The following is a 24,447-nucleotide window of genomic DNA, read 5'->3' on the forward strand; positions in this document are numbered from 1 at the left end:
TGAAGGCCCATCCAATAGCAAGAGCTTTTGCATTAATTGTTTCAACATGTAGTGATCTGAAGACTGTTTGATCTAACTAAACAAAACAGATGAAACACAGAATGTGAAACTGCAGCAGAGAAATGAATGAATTTCAACCGACCTGCCCACATCTGACATATTCCAGAGCACAGATTCTTCTTTGTGTGATGATCCCATGAATGCTGGAATGTCCTTCTGGTTTAGGCTACTTTCTACATAACTTGAACATGTGTAGTACAGAACAGTTGAAAGTGGGATGAAGCATATGCCCTAGGACTCTCAGGATTAAATTCTGGTCCTGCCTGAAGTGAATGGCAGCACTGCAGGCTTTCTACAGACTTCAGGGCTCTACAATGAGAATTACTTGTCCAGACAGGAGAAATGCCAATTGCCTGTTTGTTCATCAACAGCTAGGGATCCAGGTAAGATGCAAGGACAAGGAGTGTCTGAGTTTCACATGAAGGTCAATAACGCTTACATGTAGATACTTCCTGTGTCTATGTGTGTGTGTGTGTATGTGAATGTGTGTTTGTGTGTGTATACGTACCTGACATTATACAACACCCAGCATTATTCTAGACTTTGGTAATTCTGTAAACCTCAATTCTTCTCAGTTACCATGGCAACAGGGCACTGCACTGAGATATGAGTAGTCTTCCCTTGATATGATTTTGATCAGCTCTTTCTGTTGCAAATTAATATTAAATTGGAAGTCAATAATAAATGAAAATACCTTTCTAAGCAGCAACTGAAGATGTTAACAGGATGAACAGCAGGAAGTATTAAGCAATTTAGCAGTCAGCCACTTCCACTATAAAACAGTATAATACAGAAAGCAAGCTACTGATTTTTATGAAAACACAGTGGAAAATAACTTCCAGGAACATTTCAATGCAGAACCAGTCATTTAAACTGCATGTGAAATGATAAGCTACAGTCTTTTCTTATGCTTCTTAAGACCTTTATTCCTAGCTTTTAATTAGGCATTGTTTAACTCGTCCTTTGTCTAAAGGACCTGGTGAATAGAGGTGACATGTTGATATTAATCCCCTACACACACATTATCATCTTGTGTAGATAAAGCTATACTTACAAGCTTCTGTGTGGAAAAAAGCCACGAACCTACAGGAGAAGGAGAAAGGTCAATTGCAGTGAAAACAATAGAGGATTTACATAACAAATATATTGCGCTTGATAGCATCATCTGCCTTTTTCTTTATAATTGTACAAGAAAACGTGAATTGTGTCAAAACTGCAAAACTACGTGGAAGAAATCTAAATGTTTAATTAATTGTATAGAAAAGTGCTTCTATGACTTTGGAACCAGCATGCCTAAGTATTGAAATAGAAGTCAGTGAAATTCATGCAACCAACTAGCACAGTCATTTTTGGAAATGGAAGGTAGTTTGTCATGCAAGATTTGCATCTAAATAGGCAAGAAAGAAACAACACCACGGAAACAAGAATTACCCATTATTACAGGGTTTCCCTAAACATATATTATTTTCCTTTTGGAAATTCTGACTACATAGCATACAAAGATTTTGCACACATGCTGCTGTTCTGATTACAAAACTCCTGACAGTTGTACCATGCATATACACACACACATACTAAATACAACATACCCACAGCTCTTTTTTTAGCATCAGTTCCTGGTGGCTTAAGAAAAAAGCTCCAATGGAAATAAAAGTAGCGATCTCAATTTAGCCATACATTTCAGATATGCATGGTTCTATATGTTACTTATCTAAACATGAACGATCTCTTTGTGAAAACATAGAGTTATAAAATTACAACTTAGACTAACATTGTTTTTGTTTGAACGTACAACTGTTTGTTTTCCACCAGATGAAATCTACTTTAATCTCTAACTTTTAAAGCTCAGGTTTTTTGTCCATGAACAGATCCATTAAATTATATTCTCCAAAATGTCAGGAAGACTTAGCATTCTACCCTGATAATATGAAAAGACAGCACATACTGTAAGATCTATATGCTCACTCTATTTGAGTAATCCACTAAAATAATAAGACAAAACAGAAAATTCCAAGTAAACAATTCTGGCATAACTTTTTACATTTGAGACAGCCTACTTATGAAAAACTTCACTGCATGGCGTTCCCTGTCTCTAGGTAGACATTTTAAAGTTGTCTCATCAAATGAAGCTTGTGCACCAGTTTTATTAGCTTCTTACAAAGTGCTTTGCCAAGAAATATTAGACTCAAACTGCTATGTAAATTCATTAATCTCATAAAGCAATTAGTGTAAAATCCAGTGACTGCTAAATGATTCCAAATGAATTAGTTGCAACATAACATTTAATTTTCAGGAGTGTGTTCATTTATTTATGTTACATGGCAATCTTTACAAGACAAATGCAAATATTTAGACCCTAATCTTGCAACTGTCACAAAAGAAAACAATTTTTCCTCACTACTATATCAAAACTGAAAGACTGGTTTCTAAGGATCCGATACTGAGTAACCCACAGTTAGGGAGAGGTTTCAGAAAAGCTCAACTGCTGTTTAGCTACTTCAATGTGCTCCAGATTTTCATAATTTTTGAGAAGAGACTAGCTACATTTAAGACATTTGTAGTACATTTAAAAAACAATAATTTTGCTCAAAGCATTGAGATTATCCAGAAATGTGGCCCAGTCTCTCTTCCCAGTCAGCACAACTATACTAAACCTGGCAACTACCCGTGACAAGACCAAGACTCCTGTAAAAGGATGTTAAAAGAAGAGCAAACTCAGAAAAACTGAGGCACACCTTACTTTTGGAAGAGCAAAAGAGGAAAAAAACTCTCTTAACCAATGGAGAGTTGCACCAGTACAGGCTGGGGGTCAACCTGCTGGAAAGCAGCTCTGCAGAGAAGGACCTGGGAGTCCTGGTGGACAAGTTCACCGTGAGCCAACAATGTGCTACTGTGGCCAAGAAAGCCAATGGTGTTTGGGGCTTCATTAGGAAGAGTGTAGCCAGCAGTTCGAGGGAAGTTACCCTACCCCTATACACTGCCCTAGTGAGGCCACACCTGGAATACTGTATAAAGTTCTGGGTCACCCAGTTCAAGAAAGATAAGGAACTACTTGTGATGTTCAAGTGAAAAGCATTGTCTGTTGAAGACTAAAAAGGAAGTTATGTCTACAATTTCTGCTCAAGCGTCAACACATCCAGGAGGTATTTCATTATTCTCAGTCTCTTTTCTTCTTTTGGGCTAATACTTGTGATTTACTATGAATCTCGAGGGTTGGGTATGTATGGAGATGTCTGCAATGTCATCACAAGGAAATATTGATGAGAATTGTACCATGATGGAACTATAAGTTACCATGGATGACCTGGGAAACTAATGCTAAGTATGATGCTTGGGATTAGACACGCTCCAAAGGAATGTATATAACTTGATCATGAGACACCTGAGGAGATTATTTTTTTGTGACTCCAGAAAAACCTTGTGGGAATATAAGGATGCACATGGTGGAGTCACATGTGGAGATGCAGTGCCAGGGCAGTGAAGAAGGTTAACAACATACTGGTCTGGATTTGAGGGAAGCAATTGTTAAGAGGTCTTTGCTCAACAACTGTTAGACTGAATCTGGAACACTGTGTCCAGTTTTCACATACACACACAATGTAAGAAAAATGTTTATAAATGGGCAAGTTCAGCAGAGGGCTAAGATGGTCAGGGGCACTACACCAAATTAACTGTAAAGTAGGAATGAAGCATTCGTGTTTAAACAGCTATTACATTATTGTTAAAAAAGCTTAAATAGCTGTATTAAAATAACAAAGCAATGGATAAATCAACAGTTCCTGTCTTTTAGGTTCAGCTGGTTAGAACCATCTTTCCTACCAGCTAGATAATTAAGCATTGGTACATTTGACTTTTGGCTAGTAATAAATTAGAATGGACAGCAAATACAACCAAGGAAATAGCAAAATATGTTCTTTTAATAGCTCATATTTAAAAACTGACTAGAAAACTATAAGAAAGCACTGGAAAAAAATCCTTTAAAAAAAAGAATAAACATTCCTAAAATTATAGCATAAAACATGCAGGTTTTGTTCCTAGGCTTCATTTATTTATTTATTTTACTCTTACGAAGCTTCCCGTGGGGTTGTTTCAAGTACACATATTATCTTACATCAATTGATTTCCCCTGAAAGTAAAACTGAAATACACTATGATTTCTTCCCTTTATATTCTTTTGAAGAACCCGTTTCTTGTCTTGTAATTATTGAATTCAACTGAAAAGACTACATTATATACCAATCATGTTTTAATATCTAAAAGTACAGTTTAGATTTACTTGTAAGCTTGGGGAGGTAAAGAACAATAAAGCCTTCATGCTTAAATTCTAAGATCTGTATGATTCTGACTTATTGATTTAGAAATAATTTTTGGCACTGTTTAAATGAACACTTCATATTAGCTGGCTACATTGATGTGTTTCCCATTAAAAAATAAATAAAAAGAAACAAGTAAAGCAGACATAAAGGTTACCCAGTTTCGTAAACAGACTTTAAAGATTATGGCTTCTGTAGTCTTCTGTAAGAGAATATGACGAGTTCTCTGCTCTTGTAGCTACTATAACAAGAAAATCCAGTTTGTAAAACATTGACTGGTTACATGGAGTTTTTCACTTCCAATATGTGTTTATGGTTTTCATCTAGAATAAAGAAAAGCATAGAAAAGGAATGCACATCAACAGAACTGAATGAATGAAATTTCACCTACAGGTCACACCATCATAAAATTTATCACTGAAAGAAATAACTAAATGCAAAATTCAGAATACCACATGACTTGCCATCGATTCAGTGCTGTGAGCCAGGATGAGGGTGAGAGACATGAAAATGGAAATTTACAGTAAAATGTATTTACAGCAATTTTTGGAGGGAAATTTTGGAAAGAAAGAGGAAATTGTGTGTTTATAAAGCTGATGAAAACAAAGTATCAGAAATAAAGTGAAAGCTTAAAGTTTCATGGAACTATTTATTCACAACCAGTATTAGACAAATAATTTAGTCTTTTTTTTCCTTTTCTTTTCTTCTCTTTTCTTTGTTCCCCAGAAATATATAGCAGAAAACTTTGGAAGTTTTCTGGTAAGGTAAAACCAAGTTTTACCTTCTCCATGTCCTCAACTTGGGGCTTTTATTTAGGTCAACAAACCTGTGCAATTTTTCCTGCGTTCAGTTCTGGTGGCTTGACCTCAACTGGCTGCCCAATACCCACCCAGTTGCTGTCTCACTTCCTCTCCTCAACAGTTTTGGTGAGAAAATAAGATGAAAAAGCTCATGGCTCAAGATAAACACAGGGAGATCACTCATGAATTGCCTTCATGGGCAAAACAGACTCAACCAGGGGAAAACTAATTCAATTGAATACCATTTAAAATAGGATTGGGTAGTGAGAAATAAAGATAAATTAAAACAACACCTTCCCCTACTCCTTCATTCCCAGCTCCTCTACCTCCTTCCCTACCTCAAACAGCGCAGCAGGAATGGAGAATGGGGAGTTATGGTTAGTCCATAATACTTCATCTCTGTCGCTCCTTCCTCCTCACCCTTTTCCCCTGTTCCAGCGTGTGTTCCTCTCCATGAGCTGCAGTCCTTCAAGATAAACCTGCTCCAGTGCGGGTCCTCCACAAGACTCAGTTCTTGTCAGGGTCCTCTTCACAGGCTCCAGGGAAGTACCTGCTCCATCATGGTCTCTTCCCTGACTGCAGGGGAATCTCTGCTCCTGCACCTGGAAAACCTCCTCCTCCTCCTTTTCTGACCTTCATGTCCGCAGGTTGTTTCTCACTTTTTTTTTTTCTTCACTCCTCACTGCCTGTGCAAGTGTTTTTTCCCTTTCTTAAATATGTTTTCACAGCAGGCCAACCCTGCAGCCCCCCTAACATGCAGTACATCACTGACTCTATATCAAATTACAGTCTCTGATAGGAGATTCCTTATCCTCACCCACTTCTTAAGAAAGGAATTATCCAAAGAATTACCAATTTAGAAGGCAAGAGTTGGAGGTTACAGCCATAATGAAGTTCTGGGTCCTGAAAGAGCAGCTAGAGGAATAAATTTAGGTTATTTGTACCTAGCAGAGCCAGACATACCTGGCAGCAAAGGGGTGAAGAAAAAAAAAAGTGTCTTGCAGATCAGATTAAATAATTCTGGAGAGGTTTCTCCACCTGCTTTTGTGTTAGTAGCAAAGTGATTTTTTAGAATGAATAATAATGAAAATGACTGAACTTCTGGGACTTATAAATACTGCAAATTGTGAATTCAATTTATACTTTTTTCTAGTTGATAAAAAAAGTATTTAATTAGATTGAAACTCAATACCTTTCTAAAAGAAGAAAAATTGCAGGCTTTGTGTCTGTTAGGTTTTGTCCGCATTAGCAAGATCACTTGATATAGTGTCCCCCAAATCACTTGAAATTTACCCTGTATCCACATGCAAAACTGCATCATATGATTCATAGGGAGGCCAAAACTGGCTAAAATTATGCTGACAAGTTCTGAAGGTAAAGCCCTAACTGACTAGAACTCAATCTTTATGGTGGAAATCTGCCTTAGAGTTTTGTAGGCACAAACGAGGTTTTCAAACAGTACATTTTATTATGTGACCTAAAATTGCTCCAGTGAGTATTGGGATATTTCAAGATGATCACTCTGACAAGCAACAGAAACAATAAAGTCATTCGCAATGTATCTAAAGCAGAGGCCTGCAACATCTATCAATTGTAACTGCATTAGACGGGATATAATTAATATATTTGGGTTCAGCACAAACTAATAAGTGTACTAAAATAGTGTAACCAGTAACAGTAAACAAGTATTTCATAACATGGTTGGCATATACAGATACATTATTTGCAGAAGCATGAGTAATGTGACGGCCAAGACAGCAAAAAAATAGGAGACATAGAAGACACGCAAGTGATAAAAAGTTGCCAGACTAAGGAAAAGATAAGCATGAGGGACTGCGAAAGGACAGAATATTCTGCCCAACAGACAAGAAGGATGTCTGGTGAAACAAAAAAAACAAAATAATTTGAGGAACAGCTGAGATTCTCCTTTTGGGGACTTGGGCAGAAGCATAAAAAAATCACAAATGTATTTGAGAAGAAAGAGAGAAAAAAAAGCCTCATGTCAGTTTCAACTTCTCTCATCAAAGATCTCTCAAGACTAAGCACTTCGACCTCCGTGACCAAAAGCCATTGAGAACTGTAGCCATCTGCAGCATTTAAATGGCACCAGATCCATGGTAGTGTATTCTTACAGATAATTTAAGATGCAATTTTTGAAGATTAACAGTTTTGTATTTGCAGAGCTGATGACAAATAATGTGCACGAACAAATAATTAGTTAGGAATTTTATTGTTAATGAAGGAATTTCATAAAGTTTAGTTTTCGATTTTGAAACTAGTTTGCTTATTAGTTTTCTAAACACTTCCATCACAGTGATTTCAAATTCTCTAATCAATAGGTAATGCATACACACAAGCATATATACACAGCTTTGCAACATTTTGCTCTAGCTTTAAGCTTTGACAGAGAAACTTTTTTAAAACATGTGGATTTCTATTGGCCATCATGGATTGCTAAGCTCTCTTCTTTAATGACAGAAATAATTACTCTAAGCTGGATGGCGAATTGCCTTACTGCAATAAACCTTTTGGAATGCTGCTCCACAGAGTAGATTCAGGAAATAGAGTTTCACACTGAGACTCCCGAACAAACACAAAGATAGATGTAGTGCATCAGATCAGTAATAATTTAGGACAGAGTCTGTTTTTCAACAGTGGGTAAAAGCAGGTACATAGAGGAGAACATAAGAAAAAGGCAAAGGTGTACAGTCCCCTAAAAATATTGTTGTCCCAGTCTCTAACCATATGAGGCTCAGGAGAGAAAGCGTGTCATTACAAAACCTCTCATAACCCTTCAATGCTTTTCTTTCCAATGTATCTGCTCAGTTTTCCCTTACTTTTTCATCACCCACAATGTCCTGTTGGAACAGGTCCCACAGCTACCATACCTCTTCTGCAAAAGCTGTTTTTTTGTTGGTCTTGAACAGGAAGAAACAGAGAATGATTCCTCTCCACTATAGCCATGTCATTGCCCAGCTCGGTCATCTTCTTTCTTTATTACAGGACAGTCCTGGAAGCGATTCCTCAACTTTGTCATCTGTGTGATCTTTCAAAGAAACATTACAAGTCCTGTCTCCTCTTTTTGATAAGGCGTTCTTGTAGAACATGCCATTTAAGCAAATTAGCCAATACTAGAGATTGTCAAATAAAGTGATAAATGCTGAAAGCTAACAAATATGTCAGTATGATCTTTTGCCATTTAGCAGGTTTATTAATTTGGGCTCAAGTCATTGAACTGTCAATATAACTCCCAAGTGATCCAGGAAGAACAAAGTGTAGTTTGCCAGAAAGAAAATGCTGCGCATCATCAGACACTGAACTGCTTTTTTGGATGATTACAGTAATTATTTCAAGAGATTATCCACTGATTAAGGACATATGTAGATTTGAAATAGATTGTAATATAATTGGTTGTGTACCATAATTTCTGTGGATTTATATTTTTACCAGTCTGATGCAATTTGCTCAAATTGTATACAAGTATTACAAATTCAGGGAATTATCTATAGAGAGTGTTCAGGAGCAAAATTCTCTTCACAGTTTCTCAAATCAACCCAATTAGTACAAAGTAGCCTGCATTCATTTTTATCCAAGTACAATACTCATTAGAAAATTTGTGAGTTTTGGTTTGTTTCATGTATTTTCCATCTCCTCTGAAAATAAATAATGCAGATTTGCATATACACAATATATTGAAATCAGTGTCAGAAATATATTTACCTCCTGATAGCTATTTTTATTAAGACATGTTAAGACACAAACACCTCCTTCAGCTGCTCTGACCCAGGACCCTCCTGCCCAGCTACTGGAGCCCAGTGGGTGCCCAGGGTCTGTGTCCTCTCCTCCTCTGGGGCTGGCACAAACAGGAGGTCACTAGTGCAGGCACACATACGACACTCTCGGGGTCCAAAAGCACATGCACAGTCGTGGGTTTCCCCAAACATTGGCACAGTGTTTCTGTCCCCCTGGTATCCCTGCCTGGGTCCCAGCCCTCCGACCTGTCCCATGGGCACTTCTACTCACCGGCTGGTCCAGCTCAGTGCTCACTCAACACTCATACACTTGTCCCACAGGTACACCACACTGACAGATCCCTTTGGGTACCAGCACAGACCCTCCACCTGCCTGATACTCCTGCCCAGACCTGAGGGGCCTGCCGTCACTGGTTGGTCCAGACTAAAGTTTGCTGGTGAATTCACATGCGTTCCCCAGGCACACCCAGTCTGGAGGAGATCCTCCAGAAGCTGGCACCAGGCACATGGGCCGTGATCATGTGCCTGGCGGAAGTCATTGCTAGGCCACTCTCCATCATCTTTGCTAAGTCGTGGGCAACGGGAGAGGTGCCTGAGGACTGGAGGAAAGCGAATGTCACTCCAGTCTTCAAAAAGGGCAAGAAGGAGGACTCGGGTAACTATAGACCGGTCAGCCTCACCTCCATCCCCGGAAAGGTGATGGAGCAACTTGTTCTTGGTGCTGTCTCTAGGCACATCAAGGATAGGGGGATCATTAGGGGCACTCAGCATGGCTTCACCAACGGGAAGTCATGCTCAACCAACTTGATAGCCTTTTATGAGGAAGTAACCCGGTGGATAGATGATGGTAAAGCTGTGGATGTGGTCTATCTCGATTTCAGTAAAGCGTTTGACACGGTCTCCCACAGCATCCTCGCAGCTAAACTGAGGAAGTGTGGTCTGGATGATCGGGTAGTGAGGTGGATTGTGAACTGGCTGAAGGAAAGAAGCCAGAGAGTGGTGGTCAATGGGACAGAGTCCAGTTGGAGGCCTGTGTCTAGCAGAGTCCCTCAAGGGTCGGTACTGGGACCAGTTCTATTCAATATATTCATTAATGACTTGAATGAGGGATTAGAGTGCGCTGTCAGCAAGTTCGCTGATGACACAAAACTGGGAGGAGTGGCTGACACACCGGAAGGCTGCGCAGCCATTCAGAGGGACCTGGACAGGCTGGAGAGTTGGGCGGGGAGAAATTTAATGAAATATAACAAGGGCAAGTGTAGAGTCCTGCATCTGGGCAAGAACAACCCCATGTACCAGTACAAGTTGGGGACAGACCTGTTGGAGAGCAGAGTAGGGGAAAGGGACCTGGGGGTCCTAGTGGACAACAGGATGAGCATGAGCCAGCAGTGTGCCCTTGTGGCCAAGAAGGCCAATGGCATCCTGGGGTGTATTAGAAGGGGTGTGGTCAGCAGGTCAAGAGAGGTTCTCCTCCCCCTCTACTCTGCCCTGGTGAGGCCGCATCTGGAGTATTGTGTCCAGTTCTGGGCCCCTCAGTTCAAGAAGGACAGGGAACTGCTAGAGAGAGTCCAGCGCAGAGCCACGAAGATGATTAAGGGAGTGGAACATCTCCCTTCTGAGGAGAGGCTGAGGGAGCTGGGTCTCTTTAGCTTGGAGAAGAGGAGACTGAGGGGTGACCTCATCAATGTTTATAAATATGTAAAGGGCAAGTGTCCAGAGGATGGAGCCAGGCTCTTCTCAGTGACATCCCTTGACAGGACAAGGGGCAATGGGTGCAAGCTGGAACACAGGAGGTTCCACATAAATTTGAGGAAAAACTTCTTTACGGTGAGGGTGACTGAACACTGGAACAGGCTGCCCAGAGAGGTTGTGGAGTCTCCTTCTCTGGAGACATTCAAAACCCGCCTGGACGCGTTCCTGTGTGATATGGTCTAGGCAATCCTGCTTTGGCAGGGGGATTGGACTAGATGATCTTTCGAGGTCCCTTCCAATCCCTAACATTCTGTGATTCTGTGACCTGCAGTCCCTCTCCAGCCACCAGTGCTGAGCCCCTCACATCCCTCACTCTCTCTGGTGCCCCCCCACCAGCTGGTTTTGGGGACTCACATGTCTGGAGGTTAAAGACCCCCACTGGCTCCAGTAGCTCCACTGGGACCCCACCGGCTCCAGTGACTGACAGCAGAGGCCAGGGATGCCTACACCCCAGTCTGACTCCAGTAGCTGGCACCCAGTCCACTCACCCTGATCCCCTCAGTAGCTGGCACTCGGGCCCTGCAGCACACACACACACACACAGAGCAGAGAGTGAGATTACTGAGAGAGATAGTTAAGAAAGGATTTAATAAGAACATATAGGATGACAGGACAGACTGTGGTGATCAGGCACAGGGCTCAGCCAGACAAGTGCACTGACAAGCCCCACTTTACACCTAACCAGCCTCTGTTAAACCCCCTTCTGCCTACCCACCTTGTTCCTCCCAGCTCCCCTTCCCCTGCATGTCTCCTCGTTGGTTTGTCTGGTTCCATCCCGCCTGACCCCACCCCCTCTCCATCCTCATGACCATTTTGTCCCACCTCCCTCTGTTCCCAAGAGCTGCATTTTTGCCCCCATCGTACTCCACGTGGGCTCAGGCTGCCCAGTGATCGGGTGGCAGCCCAGGTCACATCTTCCTGTTTGCCCCTTAAGTGCACCAAGACCAGGCAGCACCTCCCACTGCCCCCAGAGTTGCCTACCATTTTGTTGCAGCTGCCATTTCATCTCTCTTGCACCTCAGGGGATTTCAGACTCTCCTGGGACTGGTTGTGCGTTTCCTTCAGACCAAGGAGCCTCGTGCCAGTCCGGGTAGGGGGCTGGTGGCAGTGTGGTTTGCAGACCAGGAGCCTGGCAGGGGGGACAAACAGCGAAAAAGCCCTTGGGGACAAAGAAGGCACTTTTGCAGAGGTTGACAGTGAATGACAGGGAGATTTTCTGGGAGTGTAAGTTTTCTAGACACAATGAGGGCACTAAGTACATCTGAATGGTGACAGGCATTTTACCCAAATGTACCTGGGCCATGAGTCTGAAAGGCAAAACGTGTCCTGAAACACTGAGCTTTTAAAACTATTTTTACCAGGAGTTGCATATGTCAAATTATAGACCAACCAGGGAAAATAATTTTTAAACCAACCTTTAAACAAGCTGTGAAAACACTAAAACATTCATCACTTTTTTACAAAGAACAAAGTGAAAGCTTCCATTGCAAAGCATTTTAACAGGTGTTTCAAACCAAGTCTTCAAGCACATAATCTCTTGCTGCACCAGTTTGTTACCAGACTCCATGAAGAGATATAACCACAGCTCCTACAGGACTTGAGACTTGTAAGATCATGTAGAGAGAGATTTGGAGGTTTAAAATTAAGGAAACCGTGCCTCTCCTCAGAAAGCGGGGTGGGGTGGAGGGAGTGCATATCAAGTGAGGGTCTCTAGAACAAAGTAAAGATTTTAAAATGGTTGAGTAGACATTCACAGATGAAATTTTCATAGTAGCTGAAACAGTGAGAAGAGATCAGAGAACCATGTACCACACAAATAGACTACAGTCACACAGCTGTTGAGCAGGTGTTTTTGAAGGGGTTCAAAAGATGAAGCAAAATTAAAGAGATACTCACTGTGAAAGGGAAAGGAAGAAAGAAACAGCTGTTAGTAAAATGGCAAGCCTGGCTGCAGAAATCTAACTGTTAGATGGAAGCTGTTCCTCAGAGATACTTAATGTTTGGACCTGGAGTGGATGAGAAAAGGGATGCCTTTTATATCATACTGCCCAGCAACACTAACACTAGGATTTTCCCACAAAAATCTATTTCCACACAGCTGGAGTAAATTAGTGAAAAGACAGATTTTAAAATAGGTCTTCTGGGAAGGACTTTCTTTTTTTTTTTTTTTTTTTTTCACTGTGCAAGAGAATCTTTTCTTGAATAGTAAAAGCAATCTGATGTGCAGCAAAGACAGCTTTTGTTTGTAAACTGGTTATCTTCCACACCTCGCTGCATGAAGTTGTTCAGCACACCTTTTGACAGCCATGTCAGCGACCAGGAAAACTTGTCTCTGACAAGACTGCCCAAGGGAAGTCTGATCCCACTGTTCCAAGACACCACTGCTTTATCAATCTTATTAGCTAGAGTAGACCTGTGTTAGTAGACTTTCATAACAGTCTATAGTTGGGCTAATTCTTTAAAATACAGTTTCTAATGTCGCTTCATTAATAAATGGCTTGTTCCCCCTCAAAGAAATACATTGGATAAAAATGTTCATCTGTTCAACTGGCTGCCATAAAATATATAATAAATAAATAAACAAAAGAGTTGTTTGCAACATCACACAAAATTTTATTCCAAATTTTAGAGGCAAGAAATAAATATACATCCAGGTGGGTGGACGTGGTACCATGTTTAGAAACAGATTAATTTTAGATTTTTCATTTCTAGTAATGATGACTTCTACATTACATATAATCCTTTTGCCAGGTCACTGACATCTTATCAACTCTGTTTTCTTAAACTGACAACACAGGACCTAGGTATTACATGTAAAATGCATGCATACACAAGACACATTATGTATATATATAAAATATATATTTAATGTGTATGTATGTATGTATATGTGTGCAAGGGCTCATAGAAAGAGATCTTCCAAATAAAAAAAAAAAAGAACTCTCACATTTGGATTCCAGAAGAAATCACAAATGTTTTAAGAACTCAGTACAGTTACATTCTCAGGTAACATTGTACACTTTATAATGTACATACATATTCCCTTTAGAGTACGCTTTGTAACTATTTGCTATACCAGATATGTGCAAAGCTAAAACTTGAATTGTGGAAAATATAGTTTTACTAACTTTCTAACAAAGATCTTTTTTGTTTAGAGAATCTTTTTAGAACTGTCAATCAGTTTGTTACAAAATCCAACACATAAATGTCAACTGCTGTTAGAAACTAACAGGAGAAAATTGTATGCATGCCTGATTTACTTCTGTGTAAGTCACATATATTTTACAAGAGAAAAAATAAGAAAATAAAGTTCATTGTGTGAATAGTCCAAGATAAAATCTACTGAAGTCAGCAAAGAGTCTTTTGAATCTTGGAGAACAAACAGGTCAGAATATGAATAGTGGAAAGGAACAACCCCCATAGAGTACTAGCAGCTGAATGAGAACAGTTAAAGTTCATCCAGTATGTTAGAGAAAAAAAGTTACTTCTCTCCCCTCTCCAGCTGTCACTGCCAAACTTATGCATGAGAATAGTTGTGTAGTACTAGTGTAAAACAGTACACAAATGCCAAATGAAATGTGTATGATTAGTTATACCTTCTGGGCAACTTAAAAGGCAGTGACCTCACTCTTTCTCCAGTAGCAGAGTTAATTTTTTGGTGGTAAAATCAGGAGGTGGTGACTGATATAAAGAAATTGTAACTAGTATAATTCCCAGGTTTTTGTTCTGGAAGTTTTAAGACTATTTGAATTTCATGCATTAGTCAAAGTCATACATTTTAATTTTGTAGAGGACTATATATTGGGAAATACAATATTTGAATCTGTGAGAAAGACTTATCACTGAAATTAATACAGCCAGATTGTTTCACCATATGTTTCTCCTAAATTTTCCCAAGTATTCCAGGAGTCAATCAAACTTTAGCATATTTTAGCTTGTTTATCTCTAGATGCAAAACCAATCTGGACAGCAAGAGACATGTGTTGTTTAGTTAACTGAATATTGTGTAGTTCTTGCATGAAATGTGCTATACAGCAAGACAGTATGATACTGTCTAGTATGATAGTATGATATCTTTTCATTGGGAAGTCTTAGTTATTGGAATGCATTGTTTATAGATTGTGCTAAATAGCATGTTGTTCATCAATGCTTCCCCATATAAACTCCCTGACATGCTGTCAACTTGAGATTTGTAAATTGTCCATTTTGAATTGACACTGGCATTGGAAAAGCACTTAATGAATTTAAATTTGACATTGAGAGGGAAATCCATGAAGAGGAATAGGTAGAGAATTAATTTAACCAGCCTTTTAAACAATCAGCCTTGCAAACAACTGATCTGCAAGATGCCAATACCATGCTTACACAATGCTTTTAATTTAACTTCATAGCAACAATTATTCTCTTTTAACTCCCAGCACTCTGAGAATGGATAGTTGCAGTAATAATTCATAGCAATTTCTTTTCCTTGATAAGGAGGCAGAATTTGACATACAGAGTAACAGAACATGATTTTGCAGTTCAGGTGACTGAATATTGTCTTTCAGAACTGGCTTGCACTTTAGCAATGAATGACTGCAATCAAACATCATGAAGCTGGGTAGAAACAGATATGATAGAAATGTATAATGAAATATATGACTAGTTTCAGTTACTGAATGTATTTTGGATATATGCAACAGACTAAAGGGAGGAAAAATCAATTTCTGGAGATTTTAAAAAGTAGCTGACACATGTAAAATCATACCCCATATTACCTTGCAATAATCATTAATTTGCCTGTAACTCCTCACTCAAAACAGTAGCTCTAAATCATAGGTGCCCTTGTAATTCCACTAATATTGCTTGAAATAAATAAATAAAATGGAAAACAAGTAAAATCTAACTTACTTGACAGCCTAGCTAACTAGACTGAACAGCAAGATCATGCAAACTTCTACTTCTTTGGTCCAATTAAAGTGATTGATAGAGATTGAACAACTGAAAATGCACAAGACTTGGCAAAATCTAATTAGCTAAAATCAGAGAAAGTATTACTCTGAGAGCAGATCTGGGTGAATAATTGATCTAGTGGACAAACTGTGTGTTGAGTGGAAGAATGAGGACGGGCTTTCTGGTGAAAGAAAAGATAAGAAGTTGATTCAGATAAAGCTGGAAATGACCTGACATTCTTTAAGGTCAATTTTTTCATGATTTTTACTTGCTGTCCTGGTTTCAGCTGGGATAGAGTTAATTTTCTTCCTAGCAGCTGGTATAATACTGTGTTTGGATTTAGGATGAGAAGAATGTTGATAACACACTGATGTTTTAGTTGCTGCCGAGCAGTGCTTACACTAAGTCAAGGGCTTTCCAGCTTCTCATACTGCCCTGCCAGCAAGGAGGCTGGGGGTGCACAAGGAGCTGGGAGGGGACACAGCTGGGACAGCCTATCCCAGCTGCCCAAAGGGATATTCTACACCATATGACATCGTGCTGACCATGCTGACAGTATAACGGGGGAGTTGGATTGGTGGTGGTGGCGGCTGCTCGGGGACCGGCTGGGCATCGGTCAGCGGGTGGTGGGCAATTGCATTGTGCATCACTTGTTTTGTATATTCTTCTGTTATTATTTTTATTTTTCCTTCCTTTTCTGTCCTGTTAAACCATCTTTATCTCAACTCATAAGTTGTACATTTTTTCCCCTATTCTCTCCCCCATCCCACTGGGGGCAGGGGGAGTGAGCAAATGGCTGTGTGATATTTAGCTGCCTCCCAGGTTAAAACACAACACTTGCTTAAACTGAAATATGTCATTCTGAAATAAGCTGAAAAGTTAATTTTGAAAACATCATGAAAAAAGAATTCAAGACTATACTGTTTGAGTATATACAAACCATACAAACTGAGAGCAATCCACTCTATGCCATCAGAACACTCAGCATTACTCTCTGAAAATTCCCATTTGGTTCTTCGATTTTGTTCCTCCTCATTAACATTACCTATTTTAAGCATATACACAGATAAAGGTACTTTATGCTAGCAGTTACTTTAAATGGTCCTTTCTGATCAAGGACAAAGGATTTCTGTATCATACGTAAGTGTCTTTAAAACAGCTTCCCTTGAGGTCTTAATTTTGCTTCTCACATTTTTTATGTTCAGTACCACTCTCATTTCAAAAGTTTGTTATGCAATATCTGAGAGACATTGTACTAAAAATGATGCGTTACCTTCAGAACCAATAGGAACTATTCCATCAGTCAGAGATACTCACTTAAGCATGTTGGCTTCATTATGGGAAATAAAATGAATTATCATTGTTCTGACTTTTATCATATATGACTACATTGTTCTGACAATTAAGCAAAACCTCAACCAACCAGTCAAATAAAAAAGAACGGACTACCCTTATTGATATTAAGATGGATAAGTATATTGTAGGACACTAATAGCCTGGAAAGAGGTGTGATTATAAATCTAGTGACATATTGGGAAGGCTACCATTGATCAAGCCCTTCAAGAGAGGTCCAGCCGTACAAGATATACCTTTATTTTAGGCAGTTGTGTTTGTTTTTCACTAGAGCACTACAACTGAAAACTTGTACGGTTTTTCAAGCTTCAACGAGTAATTTTGATAGTTACATTCCTCATGCCCCAAAGGGAGCTCCAGTTTGAGCATGCAGGGATAGGGTTAGTAAAGCTAAAGCATACCTGGAATTGGATCTGGAAAAGGATGTAAAGTGCAACAAGAAAGGCTTCTAAAGGTATATTAACAGCAAAAGGAAGATTAGGAAAGAAGCGCATCCACTGGTCAGTGGGGCAAGGAACCATTCAGTGATTCTCAAAAAAGAAAGAAATAATAATTTTATTATTCCTTGAAAGGTGGTTTATTTTAATCCTTATTAGCCAATACTGAGCATGTATGAAATCACATCCAGAACCTAGACAATGAGCTAAACTAGTTTGAAGCAACTTATGGGAAAAGGTCCACGTGCTGTATTGCTCTAGGCCCAGTTTGATATTTTATTGCCTCTTCCCAAACCTTTAAAATCCTAGCATCCTTAACACTGTCTTGATAATTACTCTTGAACCTTACAAAAGGCAATTCCATTTTCACTTCTACCTTCTCTTAGTAAGAAATAGAAACCTTGTCTCGTTTCCTTAGACCCCAAACTACCAGAGTTAGTTTTCAGTGTCTCCAGTAGTGTCCTGAAGACTGCAGGTCTGACAGGTCACCTGTGTAGCAGCTCTGCTGCTCATTGACAGGACACATAGCAAGATCCACTGACAAAACTCAAATCGATAAGCAGCTGTCAGTAGCCACTAAAAATGATAGTCTGAATAAAATTCAGATAATCAGTTGTATTAGTATCATATCCTATTGACTTCCAAACAGTTTTTATTTAAACTACTGCAAACTAGACAAGCAGAAAGCATGCAATGCAACAGTTCAACACCTGTTTTTTGTTGCTGGCTCGTTTGTTTTTTCCCTTTCCCAAGAGATCATAGTGAGAAGAGCAGAAGAATTGAGAGAGCAGTGCCACAGTAAGAGGAATAACAAGGAATAATATTCCTTTTGCTGTTACAGTATTTTTCCATCCTTCCTGTGTAAACTGGTACTTCATAAACCTTTAATAGATTCAGAAACTCACTTTAAATAATAACCCATAAGTTACAGTTTTAAGATTCCAGGCTCTTCAAATCTGAAAAATTGAACTGGAAATGTTGTAAGGATGGTGTCTCCCCCAGGATTTATGCTAACCAGTTCTGTCTCATCAGCTAGTTAGCTTGAAGAAAATATTTGTAGTACATGAACACATCTATTTGTGTCTGTCTTGATGAAGAAGGATCAAGAATATGTGAAAGCTTCTAACTGAAGTTATTCAGGGTTTAATACATTACTAGAAAGTTATTCTGTTTTCCACAGTACTTGTTTGAGAAAGAAATGTGTATGTTTATTCCTCCCTTGGTGGAAATTACATGTGTACTGTCTTGTAAATGGCCAATTCTAGGGTTGTAATAGCAGAGCATGATGTTTTTCTTATGTAAAACCATATACATCAAGTGTAAATCTGTTTAGTTCGTCAGTACCTTCACATGAAGGAAGAATATTTTTAAATGTGCAAGGGGCAGCACCTCCTCTCACTTGTTCAGGGAAAGTGAATCCAGGGGACTTTGGGATCCAGGGGAGTAGTCCTTCCCAGCTCACTAACACAAAGTCCATGTGCTCTCACACACAGAGGTTGCTTCAATCCCAGCCTGCTCGAGCCAGGCAGCAGTGGTTCCCTGGCCCTAAATCCAAACAGGAATGAGGATGAACACATAGCCCCAACACAACAACACAGAGAAGAGCTGTACCTTTACAGGCACCACATAGACAAAAACGACATTCACGTGAACATGAACAGTACAAATGGCCTGAGCTTGTTTTTACTTGTCAGCTGATCAGGATTAAAGCATGCAAGCAGATCCCACACCTACATACTTGCCCACACAATGGGTCTTTCAGGTAACTGGTGTGCACCTGTGATCTCCCCAGTAGCTGATTCCATGGTCCCAGCAGTAAACCAAACCTAGACCAGAAACCTACCCTTAGACCAAACATGGCCAAACATGCACTAGTTGTTTATTTGCACAAATTAACTTGCACAGTTTTGGCCATGTTCATATGTACAAGTTATTTACTTGCAACAACAAACCTTTATTACTCCTCTTCTCAATTTTTCTATGTTCATTACACCCCAATGCCTCCTTTCCCCCATCTTTGGCCCTTACCCATAAGAAGTTTTACCAATTCCCATGATCCCCTTGAAACCTCCTTTAAGCTTGCTTTTTCCTGTGAGACTTAGGACAATCTTGTTTCCCTTCTTTTAATCAATTACCAAGTTCTGAGTGAATCACTCCAAGGCTATGCATGAGCAGGTCCTTCTCTGGCCCATCCATCAGTGTCCTGAGAACTCGAGTCTTCATTGTCTCCCTTATCTACAGTTTGCCAGGGTTTATGCATCTCTGTGTTTAATCTATTACTTTCCCCGTCTTTTATGTTGAAAGTCATTAAAGAGATATCCTTAAAAACCAAACATCTCACTGTCACACTCAGTGTCTGAATCTCGTTCCCTTGTGAAGCTTCCTCTTGTTGCTCTTGTATATACAGTTAATCACACATATAACATCCTGATTTCAAGAATTATTTTCCTTCCTACCCAAAATCACAATCATCTCTTCTTCTTCATGTCATCTGGTGTCTTTGCCAAGGCTCTCAACTGTTTTAGTTTTAACTTATTAGTACCTGTCTCTAATTCATACTTCAAAGATCTCTATGCATTCTGTAGATCGTTCCCTGACTTACATAGTTATCAACACTAATGACTGTATATGCTACCATATAGCAAAAAAGTCATTGTGTTTTACTTTATTACATCAGAAAATTCTTCAGAGGGAAATCTAATAATTTAGCACATGTTTGTTTGGCAAAACACCTTGTGAATGTAAAATACCATTACAGGATATATACAAATGAATATTGTAAATATAGAGTTTGTGAAAGCATAGAAAAAAAAGATACAAGTGAATCTTGACAATCTGAGTCTTGCAGATATACTTCCAACTTTGTTGCTAGTAGAAAAGAATTTAAAATTAATTACAATATGATTGTGGTATCCAGAAATTGTATTATAACTACTTTCTTATTTCACAAATGCCCGTATCACTGTATAATTTAAATATTAAAAGACATAGTGCTGTATATATCAGGCAGAATTTCTATAAAGTTTGTTTTCGTTTTAATCTACTAAAGATTTTTCCATATCCATTTATTCTCCAATAAACACATCAGAATAAGTAGTATCTACTATTTCTTAACCATCAAGTAGCCTGAAGCCTGGCAAGTCTAATATGCAGTTCTAGGTTCTAGCAAGAAAGATCTCTTCGCTCAAGTGGTTTTAGCACCTAAAGTCCAAATCTTCTGACTGCTTAGTAAGAATAGATCCATAGAATTCAAAAAGTTCAGCTGGTTCTAAAATGCATATGTGTGCAGGTCTCCACTTTGTAAATGGCCATCCTTGCTCTAAGCCAAGAGCTCAGTGCAAGTCAGAGCTCACAGACAGGAAGCAAACTGCTAAACACAATGCACTTGAGGTGTTCTGGTACACTGAGTGAGGAGAAATTTCCCCAAATCTCCATAAATATCTGGGGTGAAATACCAAGCCCATTGCAATCAATGGCAATACTTCTTCCCCTCCCCCCTTTTTTTTCCTGTAGTGGCAGCTTTTCAGGTGTGAATTTTTAGATGCAGATGTAGATCTAATGCAGTTTTCCAATTCTTTCCATTCAGTCGCTCTCTATGAATATCTATGAATAATGCAACGCAAGTTGATGACTGGATGTTGCAGTGGGGCTTACCAAGTGTTTCTTCATGTTTAGAGACATATACAAATCTTGCAATTTTAGCTGCAGCAGCTCTGCACAATGTTAGAGTAAGATCAAGAGAAAAATTTTCCGTATTTAAAAAAAAATGAAGCAAAATATTCAAGTACAGTTAAGAAAGTAATTTTGACACCTTCTTCCCCTGCAATAATCCTTTCTTAACTTATCTTTCCATCATATGAACTTTTCTATACTCTCTTCTGCTCAAGGGGATCTGGATTTTCTTTAAACTGATGCTGATTTATGTTAAAAATATTTTATTAATTTGGTAATCTTTATGCAAGGCTTTCAAAATGCTAACAGAACTGTCCTCTGGGAAATACACTCAGCTGGCTTGGGGCTAAAATAGACTGCTTTATTATGTCAAAGGTTGCGTGAGGGTGAATTTCTTACTGATCTGAGATGCACTGCATGATAGTATCATACCTACAGTCGTAATTTTAATGATAATTTATTGTTACTGAGAAGGGGAAAAAGAGGTCAGACCTGCATATTGCGAGCACGTGCTGTTACTCATTCTCTTGCTCAGTTTTTGCAGAGATGATGCAGAGGAAAAATAGAGCATAATGCAGTCTCAAGGTTGCCAGGAGCAACTAATGCTTCCAAATTGGTATTCATGTTTTATTACATCTTAAATTTCAGCACCTTAAAAACAATAAAGGAAATTGCATTTTCACAAAGAATCTTCCTTCAGGGAATGTACTTCAAGTTTACTGTCTTTTTTCTGATGTCTTTGTCCACGTATTATGAACTCCTTCCTTCAAAAAGAATATATATATGTTCAAGTATTATATGTGCAAAGACAAGTGTATATAATTCCATGTTCCCGAAAGCTTACAAATTTGATTCTTCTAAAGCATATACATAGAGTCCTAGTAAATCTTCTAGGAATCATATTTGTAAGCTTTCAGGAACATGGAATTATCTAGTCACTTGTCTTCGCACACATGAAATACGAGCTTGATCCAAGGACAACTGATTTGTAGAGGACTTCACTGAGATAATTCTGAATTCCCCTATCACTTTTCCTTCTTGAGAACCAAATGGTTCTACTTGACATGACATCTGACTGTCTTTACCTGGAATCTGCCTCTTTTTGGGGACATAACCAAGAACTTTCCACAGAGCAAGAGCCAAAGGGAGGGAAGAAAAAGAATTTGTCCACTAAGATTATTAAACAGCGATAGAAGTATTTTTAATGAAAAAATGTCAGTAGCAATGAATTGTTCCAATACAGTATCTATCAAATGAAAATATTATAGGGCAAACTCTTAAACTTTAATTTGTTCATACTGTACATGTAGCTGTCACACTGGCACGAAGAATATTAGACTGAGTACAAAGGAAATGGAAATGAATGACTGTAGAAAAAAGAAGTAATATCTTTGAAGTTCAGAATTTCATATCATTCAGGGGAGTTAATGTAATTTACATTGACTGTGGTAAGTTATTAATAAAAAATGCATTGATCAGACAACTTTTATGAACATTAGAATAATTCTACTTCACAGAGGTAACAACTTAATAAAAGGAAAGATATCTTCAGATGAAGTCTAAAGAAACCATTCCTATTTTCTTACTGCATCTTTTTACACCTTTATATATAAAAAAGAAATAATAATAGTGAAAGATTTCTGAACTGGATTTTGATTGTAGCAGGAAAACAAGAGTTTTGGCATCCAACTGTACTATATTAGCCTACACAGAAATATTTTCACTGTACTATTACAGAAGTGCAGTGCAAAGAAAGAAAACTTTAGTGCAGAAAAGGCTGATGGATTGTTTCTGCCAATTTCATTATCATAAATCCAGACGAAGTCCATTAGTTGTCCTCTGCGTTGCTAACAGTTGCTATTCCCTTTCTAATAAAATTTGTCAGGAGAGCTGAATACCTGAACTGCTAATCCTAACAATTATTTCAATTACATTGATACTTCCATTTGTGACACTGGAAATGTCATGTCTATTTTGATGATTCACAGGAAATAATCCTTTTGCTCTACCTGAAGATCACTTCATGCTTTGTTTCCATCAACTCTGTAAAGGAATTTTGTATGAGTGTTACACATTTTATTCTATTTTATGCAGTATGCTATAAAAATTTTTCTTCATAAAATTGGTAAAAATTCAAGAGAAAGACTAAAACCTCTTAGAATATAGGCAGTTGTATGAGGAAGGAATATATTATTGTTCTGTTATCAATGAATATGTTATTTGAGAACACCATGAAGCCATTGCTCATTCCTCAGAACATTAAAAAATGCATATAATACACTAGCTTTTAAAGAAATCTTAACTAGTCTTTGTTGACTGTGCAGATTTTTGCATGAGTTGATGAAATGTCTGTAAGACAGAATCAAAGGATGAGGACTGTAAATGTTATATTAGAAAGCAGGTATAAAGTTTCTTATGCCTGTGAATTTATAACTTTTGGTCTGGAAAAATTTAGAGTTTCAGAGTTTTCTAATTGAACTTTTCCTATCAATACCATTCAATTTCCCTTAAATACTTGGGAGTAGTCATATTTTCCTTTGCATTCTCCATCTTGAATGAAGCTACAGAATCTACTTGTCACCTTCCAAACACCACTTAAATTTCAGATTGCTTGTACACAAATTTACAAAGTCCCCAAACTCTGCAACACTTCTGTTCTCCCAAAGCACCAGTCCTGATGACTGGTGCAGTTAGTTCTTTCACCATTTGCCATTTTTTACATATTCCCATCCCATTCCCTCTATTTGGAAGGCCCCATGTGACATCTCCAGTAAAACTGCATCTGATAGCCCTATTCAGAAAAAGGATTTCAGTGATAATCTTTACATGCTTCCACTGGGTTTGTGTGTCAAGTTTTTGGTAGTGGAGGGGGGCTACAGGAATGGCTTCTGTGAGAAGACAGAACCATAGAATCATCTTGGTTGAAAAGGACCTTTAAGATCATCAAGGTGACAGAAGCTTCCCCCATGTCTGATAGAGCCAATACCAGTCGGCTCCTAGAAGCAGCCGCTGCTGGCCAAGATTGAGCCCATCAGCAACAGTGGCAGCGTCTCTGTGATAACATATTTAAGAAGGGGGGGAAGTTCCTGTGCAACAGCAACTGCAGCAAGAGAGAGGAGTGAGAATATGTGAGAGAAACAGATGTGCAGACACCAAGGTCAGTGAAGAAGGAGGGGGAGAAGGTACTCCAGGTGCTGGAGCAGAGATTCCACTGCAGCCCGTGGTGAAGACCATGGTGAGGCAGGCTGTCATGCTGAAGCCCATGGATGTCCCAATGCCAGAGCAGGTGGATGCCCAAAGGAGGCTGTGACCCCATGGGAAGCCCACACTGCAGCAGGTTCCTGCCAGGACCTGTGAGCTTGTGGAGAGAAGAGCC

The sequence above is a fragment of the Nyctibius grandis genome, chromosome 21 (genome assembly GCF_013368605.1).
Source record: "Nyctibius grandis isolate bNycGra1 chromosome 21, bNycGra1.pri, whole genome shotgun sequence".
Taxonomy (NCBI): Eukaryota; Metazoa; Chordata; class Aves; order Nyctibiiformes; family Nyctibiidae; genus Nyctibius; species Nyctibius grandis.